Source organism: Lycorma delicatula, chromosome 1 (assembly GCF_047948215.1).
Source record: "Lycorma delicatula isolate Av1 chromosome 1, ASM4794821v1, whole genome shotgun sequence".
NCBI lineage: Eukaryota > Metazoa > Arthropoda > Insecta > Hemiptera > Fulgoridae > Lycorma > Lycorma delicatula.
The window spans coordinates 32,577,554-32,599,018 of NC_134455.1; the positions used below are offsets into that span (position 1 = coordinate 32,577,554).

General features: G+C 29.1%; 1 long non-coding RNA gene across 1 annotated transcript; it reads right to left on the minus strand.

Annotated features, from left to right (window-relative positions):
* Window positions 1–758: 758 nt before the first annotated feature.
* On the minus strand, window positions 759–13,370 carry LOC142317259 (uncharacterized). Its single transcript, XR_012754691.1, has 5 exons — window positions 13,151–13,370; window positions 10,227–10,416; window positions 8,938–9,545; window positions 7,056–7,166; window positions 759–1,684 (listed from the first exon to the last, which is right to left on the minus strand). It is a non-coding gene; the product is annotated as an uncharacterized LOC142317259 (long non-coding RNA).
* Window positions 13,371–21,465: the final 8,095 nt, after the last annotated feature.

Genomic DNA, 21,465 nt, shown 5'->3' on the forward strand with positions numbered 1-21,465 from the left:
AAACCCCCCCCCCCCACCCAATAGTACTGACAAAATATTACCTAAGATAATGTTGGGTCAGAACCTGAACCTAGTCCTAGTGATGATAGGACAGGTCAGGAACTAGACAGGACAGGACAGGTAGGGTGTTTATGTCAAACAAATCCCTGATGCAGTTAATGTTTTACAGGATCTACTACTTTTCTACTTAACCGTCAGCATTAACCGTCCATTAATCTTGACTCCGAACTAGGTTTTGTGTGTTGTAGCATTTGTTGTAAGAATGCAAGGGTGTTATTTGCCCTTTTTTTTATCCTTACATGTTCTTTGTGAATGGGAAAAATCATTGTATGATCGGACAGACTGAGTTTCTCTTCATGGGTAACTGTAGTTTTCTGTAGTCCATCGTAACTATTACATTACGACAAATGTTGATTAAATATAATATGAATATTAAGTAAGAATATTTGTCAGCATCAGGGGTGTGAAACAAAAGATGAATCAGGAAAAAAATATTAGTATAGAGTCTATTGTTTATCAGAAATGAATTTTATATGTATTAACTAACTGTACCCTGCATACTGCTGCTAGTGTCTTCATCTAGTTCGTTTCTAACCTACCGAGGCACTAGTGCTGCGTTAACATAACCTCAAGGGCGCAGGTACTGCATACACAGTGTCGGCCACCTAGGAATTTCTGTTTTCACTGTGGGAAACTCTCTTTTGTGTTTTCAATTAACGAATATTTCAAAGGTTGGCAAAACTGAGGATTCATCATCTACTGACTTTCTCATCTTTTCTACTCGTTTCTCATCTACTACTGCCTACTATTGATGAATGAAGCTTTTTTATTGTTGTCTCACAGTGTTGTCAAATATTTCAAATAGTTTTTGTTATCTTTTATTTCCTGCCTACTGCCTATTTAACTGCTGCCTACTATTGATGAATGAAGCTTTTTTTAGAGTTGTTAATTAACAAATATTTTATGTTCATCTTCTATTTCCTGTCTACTACTGCCTACCACCTCGCTTACATCACATATCTACTTTACTGCTTACTACCTACTTAATTGCTGCCTACTTTTGATGAATGAAGCTTTTTTATTGTTGTCTCACAGTGTTGTCAAATATTTCAAATAGTTTTTGTTATCTTTTATTTCCTGCCTACTGCCTATTTAACTGCTGCCTACTATTGATGAATGAAGCTTTTTTTAGAGTTGTTAATTAACAAATATTTTATGTTCATCTTCTATTTCCTGTCTACTACTGCCTACCACCTCGCTTACATCACATATCTACTTTACTGCTTACTACCTACTTAATTGCTGCCTACTTTTGATGAATGAAGCTTTTTTATTGTTGACTCACAGTGTTGTCAATTAACAAATATTTTATGTTGTCATCTATTTTCCACCTGCTACTGTCTGCTAGCTACTTAACTGCTGCCTACTATTTGATGAATGAAACTTTTTTATTGTTGTCTCAGTGTTTTCAATAAACAAATATTTCAAACGTTGGCAAAACTGAGGATCGTCATCTTCTATTTCCCGCCTTCTACCAACCTCCTAACTACACATACTCCTTATGAATGAAGATTTCTTATTGATTTTTATCAGAACCGTATTCATTTACCATCAAATATGTAACATTTTGTTGGCAGAATTAAACTCAATCCAAATCGATTTGTCACATGCCACCTTAACATTTCTGAAAGGAAAAACAGATCAGAAAAAAAATTATTAGTACAGAATAATTTGTTTATGAACTATGAATGTTATATATATATATATATATATATATATATATATATATATATATATATATATATATATATATATATAACTTTATTGTATTATAAAGTAGAAAAATAAAAATTTTAGATGGTTATTGCTTTTATAATATTATTACTACATCTCGTTCTGAAGCATTACTAATTCTAGAAGACTATTCCCACCCAATTTCCCCCATGGTTTTATCGTTCAAATTCAATGACAAATATTGTTAATTTGTTGCTTGACTAATATTTCCGATTGTGTAAATACTAGTTTTTCAATTCTTATGATTATACTATGTGTAATTCTGTACTTCATAAATAATTGCAATCTTTTTTAATAAAGAATATATATAATTCATCAATGCACAATCTAACTCCTTATCGCTAAATTTTGAATGTTACATTGTTTTTGTAATGTATGTACCGTCTGAAACAGGAAAGACCATGTTTCTTTTTCTTTCAAATTTTTTTTTTTTTAAATTTATTTCGTGTACAAAACCAGTGCATAATAATTCTGTCAGTAATAAAAAAAAATAACATGTTATTTTTATAATTATGTTATTTTTTGTTTTATTACCGACAGAATTATTATGCACTGGTTTTGTAATTATATTATAATTATTAGATATAATTTTAGAATATGATGGAGTATTTTTTTCATTTACAGTTGATATCAGAGTGAGACCTGAAAAATAAAATATTGGTTTTCTCTTCTCTTCAGTTTATATACAGAACTATGTAGTAGTTATTTTATGCAGCTAAATTATGAAAGAAAATTAAAAAACCAACTATTTATACTTTTAAGTACATTTCATAAGAAAGCTACCTGTTGTAATGGGTACAATAATTTAACTTCTGGAAAATGTCGACATATCTTCACATTTCACATCCCCCAGTTCCCAAAACCACCTCAGTTCAAAAGTTTATATGTATGTATTATCTATATATTTCACTTTCTTGTGGACACAATAATGCTGTAATTTTGCACCATTCACTTTGAAATTGAAAAAAAAAAACATAATATACAACGACCCAAAATATCGGTCGTGTTCATTAATGGAAAAAGTCAGACCACGAGGGGTGGAAATGGGGGGGGGGGGGGCTTTTTTCCAAAAAAATAAAATATTGCTACAACTTTCTTATTAAGTAAAATATCAAATTTGTTTAAAGTTATCTAAGTAAAGTTTTTTTATATCACCAACCACTGGCCCAGGAGGAAGAAAAAGTAGTGTTTCAAGACAAAAAAATCGGATACCTCCCTTAATAGCACAGCATCGAATCAGTTTAAAGTGGTCATTATCTAAACTTTTGTTTATCTAAAACTTTTGACTGAAATAATTTTTTATATGACCAACCCTTATGGCAAGGGTGACCAAAATATTGCTGGAATTGTAAGAAGATGATATTGCTTTGAAGAAGATATTGCTTTGTCGTATGCTAAACACATGAAACTTTTTCCACATGCAACCATTGTCGTATTGAGTAAATTTGGAGTTTTTTTTTTAAGATGGAAATTTTTTTATTCCCTACGTAGCACCGGTGAAATCTACCTCCGCCTCCTGGAGTATCAATCGGGATTATTTTTACGTGACATATTTTACTCGTTCCTAGAAATATGAATATTGCTAGAAAATTTGGCACATTTAATTATAATTTTTAGAAAAAGACATAACAGAATGTTGTGCTGAAAATGTACATATATAAAAATTACAATACCTAAAAAAATTGCGTTTTCCAATATTTTTTAAACAATATTAAAAATATTTGAAAATTGTTATAAAATATTTTATAGTGAAAATAATTCATTATTCACAAAAAGTTTTGTCAAAATTTTGGAATATCAAAAATTTCTACAGAGTATTATAACTAATGTGAATTTTAAATTTACTTCAAGAAAAACCAATAAAAAAAATCCAAAAACTGCTAAGATTACTTAGCTTACCTAATCTTTTTCTGATAATGCTAAGTAACAATAAGTACAGTTACAGCTGTATTAGAGGCATATCGTCATTTTAACTGATTTTAAAGGAATAAACATATTGAATAAATAAATCTAAGAAGATTAAATTTTTTATTACATCAAAGATAGGATTTCAGATCAGTTTATCGGCCATCTGAAAGGTAACTCAAGTTAAACATTGCTCTAATAGTGCTGCTTTTACCTATTTGTCAGTCACAGTAATAAGTGCATATTGCACAAATATTAAGTGCATTACCAGTCACAGTATTAAGTCCGCATTGCACATTGTATTAAATGCAATCAGAGCAGCCTAACAAAATATTTTGTTAGTTTTAAAACAATGTAAGTTCTGTTTGTTGATTACCTTTGATAGTTATTACTGCCATCTTCTCTAGTCTACAGTAACTATCTTCAGTTAATTAAAGATATATTAACCTTTATGGCCTCAAGCCTATTTTGTAAGTACTAGTTAAAAGCCTCAAGCACGTTTTTCAGAAAAAGTAGATGTTTGGTAGAAATGCCACAGAAATAACAATATACACAATAAAATTATGAAAAAAATTGTAATTACTCAGTAAACTATATAGATTGTGATGCTGAGATCCAAAATGATGTTGCACCCTTGATTAATTATTTAATAAATAAAATTCAACTTTTTTCATTAAAAAAAAATACTGAATTTGTTCTTTATTTGAAAAAATCCGGTACTTACATATTAATGCCACCGCAGCTACAGCTTTATTTAAAAACAAAGTAGTCAATCAGATTTCGGTGGAAAATGAGCTGATATAGAGTTTAACAGATTCAAAACAGTCTTTATTAATTTTAATAAATGGTTATAAAATTTATTTATTTTATAAATATAATTTAACCAAACTTAACCTACGCTCGCTAACCTTGACTAATTAACAGGAGTGTTTTGATTATTTAAATATTGCAATAATTACTGAATTTATTAAATAAATAAACAAAAAATTACGGTGTTAATTAGCGAGCGAAGCTCGCTAACTTTGACTAATTGAAATCCGATTGACTACTTTGTTTTTAAATAAAGCTGTTGCTGCGGTGGCGTTAATACGTTAAGTACCAAATATCCTTGCTATTTATATCTAATCTATCACTGTTTCTAAAAAATAAACTTATTTGTGAACAAAATAAAAAAATTTTCTTTTAAAAATTCATATTATTTACAGAGTTATTGAAATTTTTGTGTTACCATTTTTTTTGTAACATTTATGCTTTGAAATTTCAAAAATAATTCTAAAATGGTGCGCTGAAAACATTTTACCAAACCAAGGGGTTGCCTGTGATGATACTGTACTCCAGTAATTCTTAAGAGTAGGGTTTCTAATTATCCCCATATTCAGTATGCAAGCTAAGAAATGGTAATATTTTTCCATTTTCAAACCCTACTTCTTAAGAGTAGGGTTTCAAATTATCCCCATATTCAGTATGCAAGCTAAGAAATGGTAATATTTTTCCATTTTCGGTATGGTTCAGACAGCCTATCTCTATTTGCATTTAAATATTGATTGGCTTATCTATTGGTTTCTTTCACCATCACAGTTGAAATAAATTAAGTGTAAATAATAAATAAAAATAAACTATAGGTGTGGAACCTGGATTAGGCATATGTTTTAGGCCGGGGAGTTATGTTTTGGGACATTATGTTCCGGTTCAATGATGTTTCTGTATGCCTCATCTTCTGAATCCCCCATCACTATCGCTTGTGATTAATTCATCATCTTCTTCAGCCCCACTGTCACTAGATAATTCGAAATCGCTATCAGTATCATCAAAAAAAAAGTTAATTTCTGCATCAGTAAGACGTCTACTAGGCCCGGACATTGTAGAAAAAAAAACCGAACTAACGAATAAATCTGAATATTTTACGGATCATGGTAACTAAAACTACAACTAACATTATAATTGAAACTCTATTTCTAATAAAATTATAAACAAAAAATCCCTTATAAACGCATGGAGTAACCAAAACATAACCATGAATGCACGGAACACACTTCTGTTTACATCAGATTATCGGAATTTTGAAATTGATAATTCTCTAAAATATGTATCGTAAAATGAAAACAACCTACGCTATCGATATCTACGAATTGTAAGCTTTAAGAAAAGAGACTATATGAGCGATCTAGTGTAAACGTAAAGAAATATATGAACATAAAAACTATATACCGATATATCGGACGGGTGAGACTTTTAGCACAAGCACTCATGTACAATATATCGTTACCTTGAGACTTTAAGGGTTAATACAATATGTTATACCAGTTACATGTTAATACATTATATCAGTTTATAATGTATTTAAATGATGTATTAATTGCAAATACTTTCCTGTTATTTGAAAACCTTCTAAAAGATTACATTTTATTCTAAATTTTTATTACTATTATGAGGGGTGACTGAAATGTATGCATACAGGGAACATATCAGGAAAATAAAATATCGCATAAAGCGACAGGTAACATATCGCTAACATAACCCCTACCGCTAATATATCAAAACTTGTGATCCATGACCACTCATTTTCTGTCAGTTGCTATTACTACTAACAGTACGCCTGCTTTAAAATCGTCTACAACACCATACAATGAGTGAATTTTTAACAGTACAAAAAAATGAACTGTGATAAATACAGTAAGTAGATGGGCAATAAAAAAAATTTATATATCAGAAGCTATTAAAGCAAATATTGAAGATAAATCTTACAACAGTTGACCAGTTTCTGGAACTGTTGAGAAGCACCAAAGATGATGGATTAATCGATTCAAAATTACCGCTGCATTATGCAGCAAGCATCTCCACGTAGATAGGCACATTGAAAGAGCTAATAGGATACATTACTCCACAACTAGGCAACATTATTACAGTAGAGTCACGCAAATTCACACAAAAGAACAAACTCGCAGAAAAAAACATTGTGAACAGCTTCTGAAACTTATAGTGACAAGTCAGTTTACCTTTTATACAGGTGTTCAACCAATCAAAAGCATACTCCTCCTAAAGAAGCAAATGTTTGAATGTATCTGTTTTTTTTTGTACTGATTTTAATCCGATTTAGTAGTTAGCTAGAAGAGGTTAATTTGAAAGCACTAACCCAAACGAGTGTCAAACTTCGCGAGAGTAATGGCTTATAATGGCTATCATTATAAGCTCATCGCGTAATGTAATGTTACAAAATATTTCCTTTCATTTACTAGTTATGATTTACAGTGCATTACATTTTAAACTTTGTAATTTTTTTGATATTTACCTTGTAGTAATATCTAATAATCAAGTATACTAAAAAGGTATCTATAAATTTGAAGACAGTCCAGTACCTGCATAGATGTATTGATCTTGCTTATCTTTTATTATAACATGGTAGTAACATCCAAAGCATATCGTTGTCGAAAACATGACTAATATTGCTATAACAAGTGCCATAAAATCTGAAAAGTAAAATATATATATATGATTTAAAGTTAATTTTACTTATATATTAATTTTGTGATTTTTTATATTTAAAAAATAATGTAATGTTTTTATAAATATATTTTGATTATAATTTGAAGCAGTATGCGCTATTAGTTTATTTTTATTGTTTCTTCTTATTTGATTCACAGTATTGTATGTATTACAAAAGAGAACAATGTATTATCATTTCAAATTGTTTTTTTAACTCAAGACGTCAAGAAAAACAGTTAAAGCGGGAGGGAATAGATCCTGTTAGTTTGTATATGATTGACGTCTATTTTAATTATTAACTTGGGTCTTACTAGACTGAGTGACTTCTACATATAGGAAACTGATGTTCAAATTTTCACTTCTAACTAACATGTGGAAGGGAATTTCATTTGAATTGATTTCAGATATTGGGGTTTGAATTAATGAAAATTTTACCATTAAGAGTTTTTAACTCTTAAAAAGATTTTTTCAATTTTCTTATCTCAAAATGGTTCATTTTAGAAACTACAAGGGAACAAAATAGAAAGTTTGGGACAGAAGTGGATGCAAACAGCTATGACACAAGGGACGTGCCACCAAGCGTGATTACATTCAGAAATATTAATTTTAGTCGGACATTTCATATTCATCCAGATATGTTGTGTTTGACCTTAGTGGGTATACACAGATGTACAACTTACAAGGAAATATTTTTGCTGCTATTCAATTTGGAGTTTGGATCTAAAAATAATAAATATTTGGAATGGGTTTCTATTTTGATGACTAGTAATCTAACTTTTTAAACTTTATATATAAAGCAACTTTATGTATTCCAATAGCAAACAGATAGCTTTGCTAATAGAACTGGATTGACGGAAGTGATGGAATTAATTGTACTACCCTTGTGCACCATTCGCTGTGCTCTGTGCATTGACTTGTTTCATTATGTATGAAACTTTTTGTTAATGGTCATTTACATAATAGGTGCTTTGAGAGATATTGATCGATCTGTACTTTAATAGAAGCAGCACATTTATCGTGTTGAATTAAAATATTAGACAAATATAAAAATATAAGAAAATGCATTAATGAATATTAAATACTAAGCCTATCATTAATGTTCATTTTTACTGACTTTTCAAACAAAAGTACAGTATTACTTTCTGTTGCATAGTGGGAGTAAGTTTTCTTTACGTTTTGAGGTATGAGGAGTACGAAAATACAATTCATTTAAATTGTGGTTCCTTATGTTTTTTTTGTAGACTGTGTATAAAATCCTGTCGCTTGAAAATCTCCAAAACTAACAAATCAGTTTTATTGAAAACTAGGTATGCTGTAGCACTATCTAAAGCCTGTGAAAATTTTTTTGAAGCCTTATTGATTTACTCTAAATATGAAGTCAAAAAGTGTATACAGGGCAAGTTATAAACGTGGTTCGTTATGATGCTACCAGTTGGAACAATGATGTTTCTTTACCTGCGGTATTTATTGTTAGCAGTATTGTTTGACGTATTCAGGTAGCATTAATGATTGTATGTATTTGAGCAGGGGAAAAAGGAAACAATAAAATAAGGAAAAGTCATTCTTCTTACAATATAATTATACAAGAATTATTTTCTATTCTTCCAATGATGTTAAATTATAAAAATATATCTACAATTTAATTAAAAATATAAGCAAAAAGAAATAAGTCAAAAGAATAAACACATAATAATAAAAAATTAAAATAAACTGAAATATTGAAAACAGTAAAAAAAACAGTCTAATGGAACAAACCTCTATAGCAATGCAATCAAGAATCTCTTAAAAAACCAGCAACTGGCTTGGGCTATGAGTCATCTTTTCCGCATGTTTATTATAAACCCGCTAGGTGGTGCTAATTACTTTATGTAGCTTGATAAATGTGTCGACCATTTCGTTGTATTGAGAAACAACTGAGTAATGTATCAAGTAGACCAATTCGATAAACATTCTGTGTAGTGATGTGAAATGTGTAGCACTGTAGGGCTAGTTGTAAAATGCTCTTGATTTTTTCCATGTACTTTATGTTGATGAATTTCTCACAGTTTGGTGATGGTATGATGCTGTAGAATGCAACAGGATACTGTGGCCAAGGAACTAAAGTATTTCGTAGAGAATGAATGGTGTATTTCGGAGAGATTTAACCAGATTTTCTATTTATGGTACCAAAAATGTATCCACCGTTAATGCACAATTCCATTAAAGAAATTGATTATTCTGCTTTGACCCTGGTCTAGTGAAGAATCGATACTGGCCATCATTTTCTTGCCTAATTCACAAGATACTATTTTCCTCTTTTTTTCAGTCCATTGTTTCTTTCTACGGGCTAACAACAGCGACAGCATCATTTACTGTAGACTGATCTGTAACAGAAAATTATAATATAACTGTTACAAAAGACAATTGCTTTCTACGGCTTGATATGCCTCAAACAAATACAGTACAAAAATTAATTAAAGGAAAATCTTAGCTTATAATTTAACTACATTTCTAATTAAGTCAAAGAAAAAATATTTACTCTATAAATAAGACATAATTAACACAGTAGCCGTTTCATTTTTTCCAAAATCAACAAAAAAAAATTAAATATTGGATTAGTCTGTAATGCTGAGATGGGATTAGTCGTCCCAAGGAAGAAGCATAATTTTAAAGGAAGATAGATAATTTTCATTATCTATCAGCTTAAAAGCCCAGTTACATTCTGCTGGTACAGTATAAAAACGTTTATAAATTTAAATATCTATCCTATTGGAATTTAAATAGTATAACCAAATTATCTGACTGAAAATCTTGTCTATTTTAATTACGAAACTGTTCGGTAAAACATTTTTTTGTAATTATTTACATACATTAGTTTATTAGAACTATTAATAATAAACGATTAATACTTTACAGTAAATAAATTCCGGCAGGAAAAATCAGTATCTAGGACACACATTCCCAGAACAAAGACAAGTATTTCATTCCGGCACATTTGGTCAGCCTAATTTAACACATCACATTTAAACTAAGCTCTTATAATGAAAATAATCCTTACTACATACCTGTATCATCAGGAATATTGATGTAGTTGATCAATAAGCCAAACGTTTTCTTATAAACTGCAGTTTCCTCGTAATACAAATTTTTGTGTTGTTTAGTTGCACCAAAACCAGTTATTTTAGTCAGTTAATTTCTTATGGTATTTTATTCAGTTGTATCTAATATTTACCCACTTCTTCCACAAACAGCTTCCTGGAAAATTTTTATTCATTTATTGATTATTTCTCCTCGTTAATTGTACTTAAAAACTAGTAAAAGTTACTTATTCTAAAGTTTCTTATTATTAGACTTTCTATATCTAGGTCCGACACAATTTGTTGTTACAGTTTCTTTTAAAGAGGAAGAGACATTAGGTACTCCTGAGAAAAGATAAGTGTGGGAGTTACAATCACATTATTTTGATTGCAATAAATGAATAATACTCATAATTATTACTTACTCAAGAATTAATACCCAATGTATGCCAATAAACCTTGTTAACATCAGAATGAATAACAATAGAAGTTTCCAGTATTTTAACACTCCAAAATGCCATCATAAATTTCATTTATTTTATTTGTTTCAATGTTTGTAGATAAAAAGTATAAAGTAAAAAATTAATTTTTGCTTAAAACGAAAGGGTTGCCCATGAATGGGTTCACCTATATCTGCAATCATGTCTCAAATTTTCTTAAAACATTGTAATTAACGATATTATGAACAAGTATCAAATATTATTCTGGATTAGATATGTGGACGACACATTGATCATATACAATCCAATGAAAAATGACAACATATGACTATTTTAAATATACTTAACTCAAAAAAATATACTTAACTAAAATTCAAGTTTAAAGTAGAAATTAACAGGAAAATACACTTTTTGGGCATTGAAATTGAAATAAATGGAAACAACATTACAGAAATAGCGGTTTATAGGAAACCAACCATAAATCACACCACTATACATGAGGAATCTAATCATCCATGATTACAAAACATTGGCTCGTATAAAAATTTAATTTTTAGACTGTTGCAATACACAAACAATAATAACCCAGATAACTAAAAACGAAACAAATATGATAAAACAAATAGCAGTTTCCAAACATTACAGCAGAATAATAATAAATAAGTTACAAATTTATTTCAGAAGAGAGGCATTTCTATTACAGCTGACCATCTTTTTTTCTTTCACCTGCTTATCCTCCAGGAATTACCGTTCAGGTATTACTTCAGAGAATGAAGGAGGATGATATGTATGATGAGTGTAAATGAAGTGTAGTCTTGTACAGTTGCAGTCCGACAATTCCTGAATTGTATGGTTAATTGAATCCCAACCACCAAAGATCACCGGTATCCACGATCTACCAGTCTTATAACTGGTATAAAAGTAACTGCCTTTACAAGAACCTGAATGGTGGAACTTTTGACTTCCAAATCAGCTGATTTGGGAAAACGTGTTCTCTACTAGATCAACCTGGTGGGTTAAAGCTGTCCTTTTTTTTTTGTTTAACCTCCGGGTCCACCATTATATAGCTGACCATCTGTTACAACATAATCATACTATACAGACTTAGAAATTTTAGAAACATGCGGTAACAATAAAAAAATAAACTTGTTAGAAAAATACTGTATTTACAAATTCAACACATAAAATGATCATACAACAAGTTATCTTTTGAAGATGATATTTTGAGTAAAGCCACAGTAAATTACAACTATTCACATAACTCATATCCAGCAGATTTTTATGGTCATTACTCAAAAAATTTTATATATTTTCATTTGTTCATTTAATCATAACATCGCCATAATGTCAAACTGATGATATGAGTGGTTTGCGAAAGTACCTTTGAAAGTTATAGTGTTGTAATGTCGAGGAGCTATGTAAAGGTAAAACCTACAACAAATATCTTTATTTGGACTTGGTGGTATGAAGTTCCCAACTGATCATTGGTTGTTAACTCGCCAACAGTAATTTTGTTGTTTTTATCCGCTGTTGATAAAAAAGTGGATAAAGACCTTATAAAAATATAGGTATGACTTCGACACGCATACACAAGTTCTTACTATAATTTTTGTACCTGAGCTGCCCATGTAAGTCCAGAATCGACAGGTATTCCCAAATATTTCATATGGTCAGTTTCACCGATCCAATTGCAAGCTTTACAACTATTTGTATGCATTTGTAGGACCAATGGTTCCTCCAAATTTTATCTCAATTCAAAACTGATTAACTTAATCTTTTCTGTATTCAGCTGCAAAGAGTTGTACCCAAACCACACGCTAAGCCTCTGGAGATCATCATACAAAGTTCACTTTTATCCTGTAGTTTATCTTGTAGTTTGTCCTGTAGCTTAAAGCTGTGTCATCCACAGAATTTGTTACTTGAAAAATTTCCACCTCTAACTTGCTGGATCTTACCTGACAGAAAGCTAGCAATCCAGTTTCCACAGATTCCTCTGAAACCGGCATTTCTTGGTTTTTTAGAAGGAGTCTGTGATTGACAGAATCGAAAGCCTTTCTTATATATAGAAATAATGCAGAGTATTTTTTAAAAAATCTAGACTATTTGTAGCCACCTCTTATTAGTAATTGTGAAAAGCCTTATAAACTAACTCGATTTAACTGAAAAATAAATAAACCTATTTCAGATTTAACCTTTTCATCCGCTTGGGAGTAGATTAAGCAAACTAATTTAATCAGAATTATTTATTATCAATTCAGGGATAATAATAAACATTTGTAAATGTTGAAGTGTTATCTATTTTATTTTCATTATAGGTTTTGAGCAGGTTAAAGCTAAAAAAATATTATGAAATTAATTTGAAACGTATAAAAATGTTTTTTTTTTTGTATTAAACGAGGTGTGGAAATCTAAAAATTAGAATTCTACTTTAATTTGATTTTTATTTTAATTAATACGAGTACTTCTACTTACTTTTTATTAGCATCCTTACACATCCAAATTAAGTAAGATGTAAACAGACTATACGTTTGACCACTTAACACAGTATCGATAGAAACAGACTTCACCAGCTGAAGTATCAGAAACTGTGTCATCTTTCCAAATATGATAAATGAACTACACCTTGTGTACGACAACATCTACATGGTGACACTAAAAAGTCTGACGATTCTTGACATACTCAAAACTAACTTTCACTGGAAAATATATTTATATGTATTAATTTGATTATTATAAATAAAAATGTTAAATTTCATACACCACAACACAATTTATAACTGCTTATAAATATTTCAGATGGTACTTTAACCGGTTATGTAATTTTTTACATGTAAGCTGCTAATTTTGTTTTAAAGATTCTACCCTCAGTTCTAAACATTTTTTAGGTTCATGCATGTCAAATTGATTACTGTAATATTTTTAGTTGGAAATAGATATTACAAGTCTTTATTTGTAAACAAAGATTTAATTGTTATTTTTTATAATTCATATCATGTAGTAACTTCATTAAAATGTTGCGGAGAAATAATTTCCGAGAATTTATATTTAGGTTTATTTTTTTCATATAGTTTTATACTTATATGCCTGGAGTTATTTGAATTTATTTTACTTGTTAAGTTATGGAATTTGTAAATTATTTACATACAGATTTTCTGATCTGGTTTATGTGTTGAAAGTGTGTTCCATTGAGTAATGTTTGTTTCTAAAGTAAGTCAGACTAAGAAATCCATCAAAACAGAGCCATAAGGCAAATCTGAAACGATTTTGAAACTAAATGAAAGGTAAATTAATATTTTACATGTTCCTTTAGTTTTGAACCGAAAGTTAAATTAACTGTCTTCATTTAATCAATTATGATGAATAATATTTTATATATAGCTTGTATTTAATAACTTTTGTGGCCCTTCCTAACAGATGAATTACAAAGTCTGTAAGTAACATACATATTGTATATTTCTTAAATGGATGTAGAAAAATGAAATTCATAAAAGGTGATGACCGAAAAGAAAGATTGCATACAAAAAGTTTTAATTTTATAAAAAAAATATTTATAATACCTTTTAGAAAGTAGTTTATTTAATGTAGATTAATTCCTGTCCTTTTTTGTTAATATTTTATTGAAGTTGTCAGCCTGAACGATTAAGAACTGTATTTTTTTTAAATTGATGAGGTAACATTCAAACCGTGCTTAATCCTTCTTTTCAAACAGATTATTGCTATGTGCAAATTCTTCTTTGTTATTAGAATTTACTGGACACATTTCATCACAACAAAATTGTTCCTAATATAATATCCCTTTGTGTGGCCATAGCTTCTTTCCTGCTGATAGTAGTTTTTCTTGGCAAGGCAGAAAAGATTTTACAGAAAAAAACAATTATCTTGACCACAGAAGAGTATTTTGAATGCTAAAGAACAAGTAAAGTAACTTGATAAAGATTAAGTTTTTTTAAAACTAAAGGATTAAATATATATTACTAAATTATTAACTATCAGTAAGCTTAAAAGAACTTTAAAAGGAAAAAAGATTAATAAGTAACAAAGTCTGTTAGAAATAAAAATTTATTATAGTTAAACGATGTGGGACTATCGACTTGAAGAAAAACAATGTTTCATTAAGGAATAAGGAAACATTAATTTTAAGAAAATTCTGTTAGAAAATGTCTCTATTGATCATACAACCAGTAGTGAGAAGAAAAATCACGTCAACAATCTTCCTATATAACTATTTGATGAAAATTGGGATGGTGAACAACTTGCTGATGAATGATTACAGTGGTAAAAGGAAATAATTTTTGGTCATCCAACATCTGATGAAGAAGAGAGTGACGAAGAGTGTAATTGTCAAAAATATGAAAGATGTGATATGTATATTTAAACCAAAGACTGAGTTTGACTGAATTTTTTTGCCTGTTACTCTAAAACTGAGAATTTTTTATTACCCTTATATTATAAATTGTTTCATTAGCCTGCTTGAAATAATTTTTGTTTTTACAGAATTTTTTGATTACTATTAAAAATGTAGTATCTAATAAACAACTTGTTCAAACTGAGCTTTTTTATCTCAATTTGAAATAAAATAAATTTGTTAAAAATAAACAGTAATCAATTGCCGATAGTTTATCTATGTATTTTATATGAACTAGAAATAGACAATTAGACAATGTGAGGTTGACCAAATATTAGACACACATCTAGCTAAAATATCTAAGTTTTTTATTAAACCTTATCTTTATAAGTTTTTAAAATTTTTTAGCAGTTCATATACAGCGCAATAGAGTATCACACATTCTAAGATTATTACATACAATAGTATTTATTTAAAAATTTATCTCACGCAAATAATGAAAAACTTATTCTAATTACCTAATAATTTGATTTTCTAAAAAAAGATTTATACGTTTAAAAATTCAACATTGACTTACCCCGTGATGTTATGAGAATTAGAAATTTCACCATAAGAAGTTATTGAAATAAATACTGACTAATATTGTTATGAAAATTATGTCTTTACTTAAATCTTTGATTAATGAACAATGTTTTCCATATTATGATATGATAGTTTCAACAATGTTTAATCTTAACGATTACTATGGTAACTTTAAACAATGTATTCATTTTAATGGAAAATTTTTATTTCACGATATAGAATGAAATAAATTATTTTTTCTTTAAGAATTAAATATATTTAAAAATACACTTCTACTTTGCAAAAGCCATATTAACACACAAAAAAATTTTAAGTTTTGTAATTAATTAAAAACTGCAACGGAATCATCATAAGAACCTTCTTGTATACTGAATTATTCCTTTACGAAAACAGTTTATTTGTCTTGTTTTATAGGAGTGGATATTGTTTTCAGCAAAGACTACTTTCTTCTGTGGTCAAGATTATTGGTTTTTCGGTATGATTTATTCTGCGATGCTAAAAATTCTGTCAGCAGGAAGGAAGCTATGGCCACACACTTTGAAGTTCAGAACACTTTGTAGGAAACGTTGAATGCTTCTTAAAACTGTTTTTTTTTTTTTTTTTATTTTGTGATGTACAACCAGGCTTGGAACACTTTTGTTTGTGATGAAATGTGCTATCAGCCGATTGAAAATGAAGTTGGTTAGTTGGAAAAATCACTCTACGAATGAAATCTGGTTATGAACAAAACACGTACTGTTTGAAATTTAACTTTTCTACATTAATTACTATATGAAAAAGCATTATTTGACCGAACGATTCTCACTTTAATTCCAATAACAAAGCAATAATCTTAGTTTTAAAAAAAATTAGACAAACCAGTTTGATTGTTACCTCCTGAATTACTTGTTTTTAATTCACCATATATTTCTAAAAGTAGAAAAGAAAAATAATAAAAATTATTGTTTTAGTTTCTGGCAGGTAAATTATAGTTTTAATAGTAATAACTAAAAAAAAAAATTAGAATGTTATTAATAGTTATTTTTTGTTTAACCATTAACTGGTATCATACATCTCACAGACTGCTGGCATTTTTTGTCTCCCTCCCCTTCCTCAAATATTGGATCAATGGTCGACCCACTTTACCTACCTTCCAGCTGTTACGCGAAGTACTTGCTGTGAAGATCATGTTTTTTTTTTGTCATATTATGTGGTGAGTTATTGTGTTTTGTTTTTTGAGGCAGTCTCAAAAAACGCATGACACCAGTTCTGTTACTAACTTAATTGTTGCTGTAGTTTTTTATTTTAATTTTACATTTTTCGTAGTGCTTTCAGTGGTTGATTTGTATATAATAGTTTCTATGCTAATACTTTTTTCTTTCAGTTAATTTTTTATACTGTTTATTTATTTTATCCTATATTTTATTTCTTTTTATTCGTTTTAATAGTTCTGTAAAATATTTCTTAATAATAATTTTTTTAACAATGAATGATATAAGTGAAATAAGCTGTAATGATACCATTGATCTACAACCAGGTCCTATGTGTCGTGTTTTACAAGGTACCTGATTAAATTTTGAAAAGGATTTAGAAGAAATGGTTTCAAATGTCCTAGAAGAATTTGATGGGGATGATGATAGCGAAAATGATCCAGATTATCTAAGCGAAAGTGATCACAATACAGAATCAGAACAAGAAGCACAAAAATAATGAAGTTGATGTAGCAAATAGGGCTGAAAATGATACAAACCAAGAATTAGAGGGACAGGAAAAAATCGAGGAAGAAGCTGAAGGTAAAAATTTGACTGCACCAAGACGTAATATCTACTCCTGTTTCTATGGGAAAGAGAATTTTTTTTGTGGAGTAAAGAACAACCATCTGTTAATGTACGAACAAGACTGCATAACATTATTTTGCAACTACCTAGATTGAAACCAAAGGCAAAATTATTAGGAGCAAAACCACATAGAAGACATTTGGAATCTTCTTTTTACTCTAGAAATATTAGAGGAAATTCTTATGTGAACAAATAACAAAAACTAAGAGAAAAGTACAAAAGAAAAACTTATCGTTCATTTAGATATGATTGAACTGAAAACTTTCATTGGTTTGCTATGCTATACTGCTACTTTCAAATCTAGTAATGAATCTATTGACTATTTGAGACAGATGGAACTGGATTAGATGTGTTTCGTTGCACAATGACTAAAAAAAAAGATTTTTGTTTCTTTTGGTGTCTTTATGCTTTAACAATTCAATAGATTGAGAAGAGAGAAAAAAAACGATGATACAGCAGTAATATCTGCAATTTTTAATAAATTTTTGGAGAATTCACAGGTTTATTATAGACTGGGTCCTACAGTCTGCGTGAATGAATGTTACTACCCTTTCAGGGTCGCACGTACATGCCACGAAAACCAGCAAAGTATGATGTGAAATTTTTATGTATGGCAGAGGCCAGGAGCTGTTATTTATATAACGCATATATTTTCTCAGGGAAAAGCAGTGATAGAAAAACTCTTTAACTTTTGAAGAGAAAAAATTCAGCATTCCAACACAATCTATACAATGGCTCGTCAAATCAATTGAAGGAAGACGTCATGAAATGTCACGGTGGACAATTGGTTTAATTCAATCGAAATAGTAAACAAGCTCTTAAAGAGAGTTAAAATATGTTGGAACTTAAAAAAAATAAAAAATAAATTCTTCCTCAATTTTAGCCTAGTAAAATGCAAGCAAACATCATCTCTCTATGGTTATACTGAGAACATTACTCTTCTTTCGTATGTACTGAAAAAGTTGAAAGCTGTTGTATTAGTGTCATCAATGCACCACTCGCAGAATGATGACCCCGACACTGATAAGCCTGAAATAATTTCATTTTACAGCTTAACCAAAGGAGGTGTTGACCGAATTGATCAAAAGTGTGCAAACTACACAACCTGTCGAAGGACACAGAGGTAGACAATGGCAATCTTCTTCACGCTTGTCGACATGGGAAGTGGTGTAAATTCTTGCATTCTTCACCAGTCATTTACCCAATCAGATACTCAACATGACTTTATGAAGACTTTGGCAAAGTCACTTACTTACCTGCAAGTGCACTGTACTCATTAAAAATCTTCCACACGAATTGATGTTCACAATCAAAAGGATCCTTAAAATGTTGAACGTGTCAGAAAATTCACAAGAAATACCCAATTTGTTTGAAAAACTGAAGATATGTGCATTTTGCCCTACAAAACTACAAGAAAACCAAATATCCATGTCAGAAATGTACTGCTCCAATTTGTCTGGAAAGTTCTAAAAAAAATTTGTGTCACATGTTATGAAGTAGTGAAATTTATATTTTTTAATCGCTATATTTATGTACTTTAAGGCTATTTTTTTCTTAGTTATATTTGTACAGTGAATAAATAATTTTTATATAAATTTTACATTAGTAAATAGATTTAGAAGTATATAGTTTAATTTTTTGCAACAATGAAAATGAGTCTGAAAAATAAAAACTGTTAAAATCAAAATCTAAGTTCTATTTTACTTTTTCCTGATTTTACTATTTAATACTTGCTTTATGATTATTTAAAAATACTATGAAAAGCTTAAACGGAAAAAATTATAAAAAAACTGGCATTATAAAGAAATTAAAAGGGTTTTGGCAGGAACACATATTTTAAGATTTTATAGCTATATTTTATTTAATGTAAATTTTTGTTAAATTGAAGTTTGTATAGTCAAGTTTAAACAATCTGTGAGCAACAAATTTCATGAATAAAAAAAATGAAATAGAGGTCTCCTGGACTGACACCAGTTACGTACTTATAGCTCACAATACCAGAGCTCAGATTATTTTTTACTTTTACTTTATTTAAACAAATAATTGAATGGTGTTAGAATGATTTCTGTACAGGCCCTTCTATTTGTAATTGAATGTACAAGTCTCCAAAGCAGTATTTAGTCCAATACTACAGTTTAATTTTTATACCGCTCAGTTGGTATGCTTATTAATAAATGTTTTTGTAAATATTTTGTGAGTTTTAGTATTTTTTTAAAAATAGCAGTAACATTACCTGAAATTTTTGCACAGCTACTGTTGTTAAATATATTATTGTAACCTAATATTAGCTTTATAATATTATAAGCTATGCCAATTATTGTCTGATTTTTTTCCACATTAATGTCTAAAAACAGAGTGTAAAAATGCTATTAAAATTTATATGTAAACCAAGATTTTGACACATTTGAACAGTAAGAAATTTACAGATGTACCAAATTTGATAACAATATCAAATGCATTTAATACATATTTAAGTGGCTTCCTAATCTTTTAAAGATAAATGCTATAAAGAAAACTGCTTGTTGTTAAGTCTACTAAAGAAGGTACTTTTAACAGAAAAGATTCAATGTTTTTAAAAGTGAATTGCTTTTCATATTTTTATTTTTTTTGTCAAAAGTCACTATATAATGACCGACTGTGAGATCACAAGCCAAAGAAAAGGTGTGTCTCATAATGACAAACCCAGTTCTCATAAACAATTATTTGATTATTCTTTTTATGTATTTAAATCCTTTAATCAAACAGCATTATTACTTGAGTACAACAATGAATCTCTCAGTGACTTTAAGCCGCCTAAAAATTTATTTTATAGATGTTTTATGATAAATCTAATTTTTCTTTATTAAATTGTGTATTTTATAATTTATTTATTTAATCGATTAACTATATTATTAATTTATTTATTCGTGTAATTTATTAAATTGTGTATTTTAGATTTTCAAAATTCCTTTTTGCTGTAATTAAATCAATAAATAAATCTTTAATCATTTAAATACAAACATGTGAAATAATGTTAAAGTAAATACATTAAGTAAACAAAATTACTTCTCGTGTCTGTTATCGATGTTACTTATGAACTATTTATTTAATACACTTTGAAAATATGAATAATTCATAAAATGTTTTAAATCACTTGAACATTCAAAGACACATTTTTAACAGTTTTATGTAATAAGAAATCATATCAATAAAATTTTTCTTTGTAAGGATTTGGTGCGATTAAAAATTTGACAACAGTTGTCCATATTAAAATAATTATAAAGTTGCTTTGACAGAAATACAAAATTAAGATTTTTAAAGTGCACTTTTTTTAGATTTTTTTTTACTATTGATGTGTTCATTTATAAATTATGGTCACAATTAAAGTAACATACATTGCAAATTAATATTGTAACAAAATAAATAATGCAAATATATTACTGTTATTTATTTACTTATAATAAAGTCAACTGACTTTATTATACCTTCCACCGACTTAAGTAGAAAAGGGAATGAATAAGGAACATTCCATACACATTTAAAAAAAACCTACCTTCCATTAGCATGCTAGGGTCGGTGCTGTGGGAGCGACAGTGCTCTCTCTTCCTTGCAGCCCCCCATCCATTTTCCTATGTGTGCATGCACACAACAGCAAAACACCACACTGCTGGAACTTTGAAGCGCACAGTTCCAAACAAAGATTTTTGTATCTTTTTCATAAACCGGAGGATGGATACTAACACTAAGCTTAAGGATTATATACTGTACAAGTATAAAAAAAGAATTAGAGAAAAAAGGACTCATACTATTAAATGTTATCGATAATATCAAGTGGAAACAGGAGGTGCTGCAGTCCTACCCGTCACTGATAATGAAAAAAAAAGAATAAGGAGTATAGGCTGTGTACAAACATACACAATAATAATTAATAGACCATTAAAGATAGAAAAGTTAAAAGATATTGATAAATCAATTTTATCTTTTATTTAAAATCCAACAGGATAACCAATAATTACATGTACTTACAAATAATTTATTTATGTAATGTATTAAAAAATTCAAAA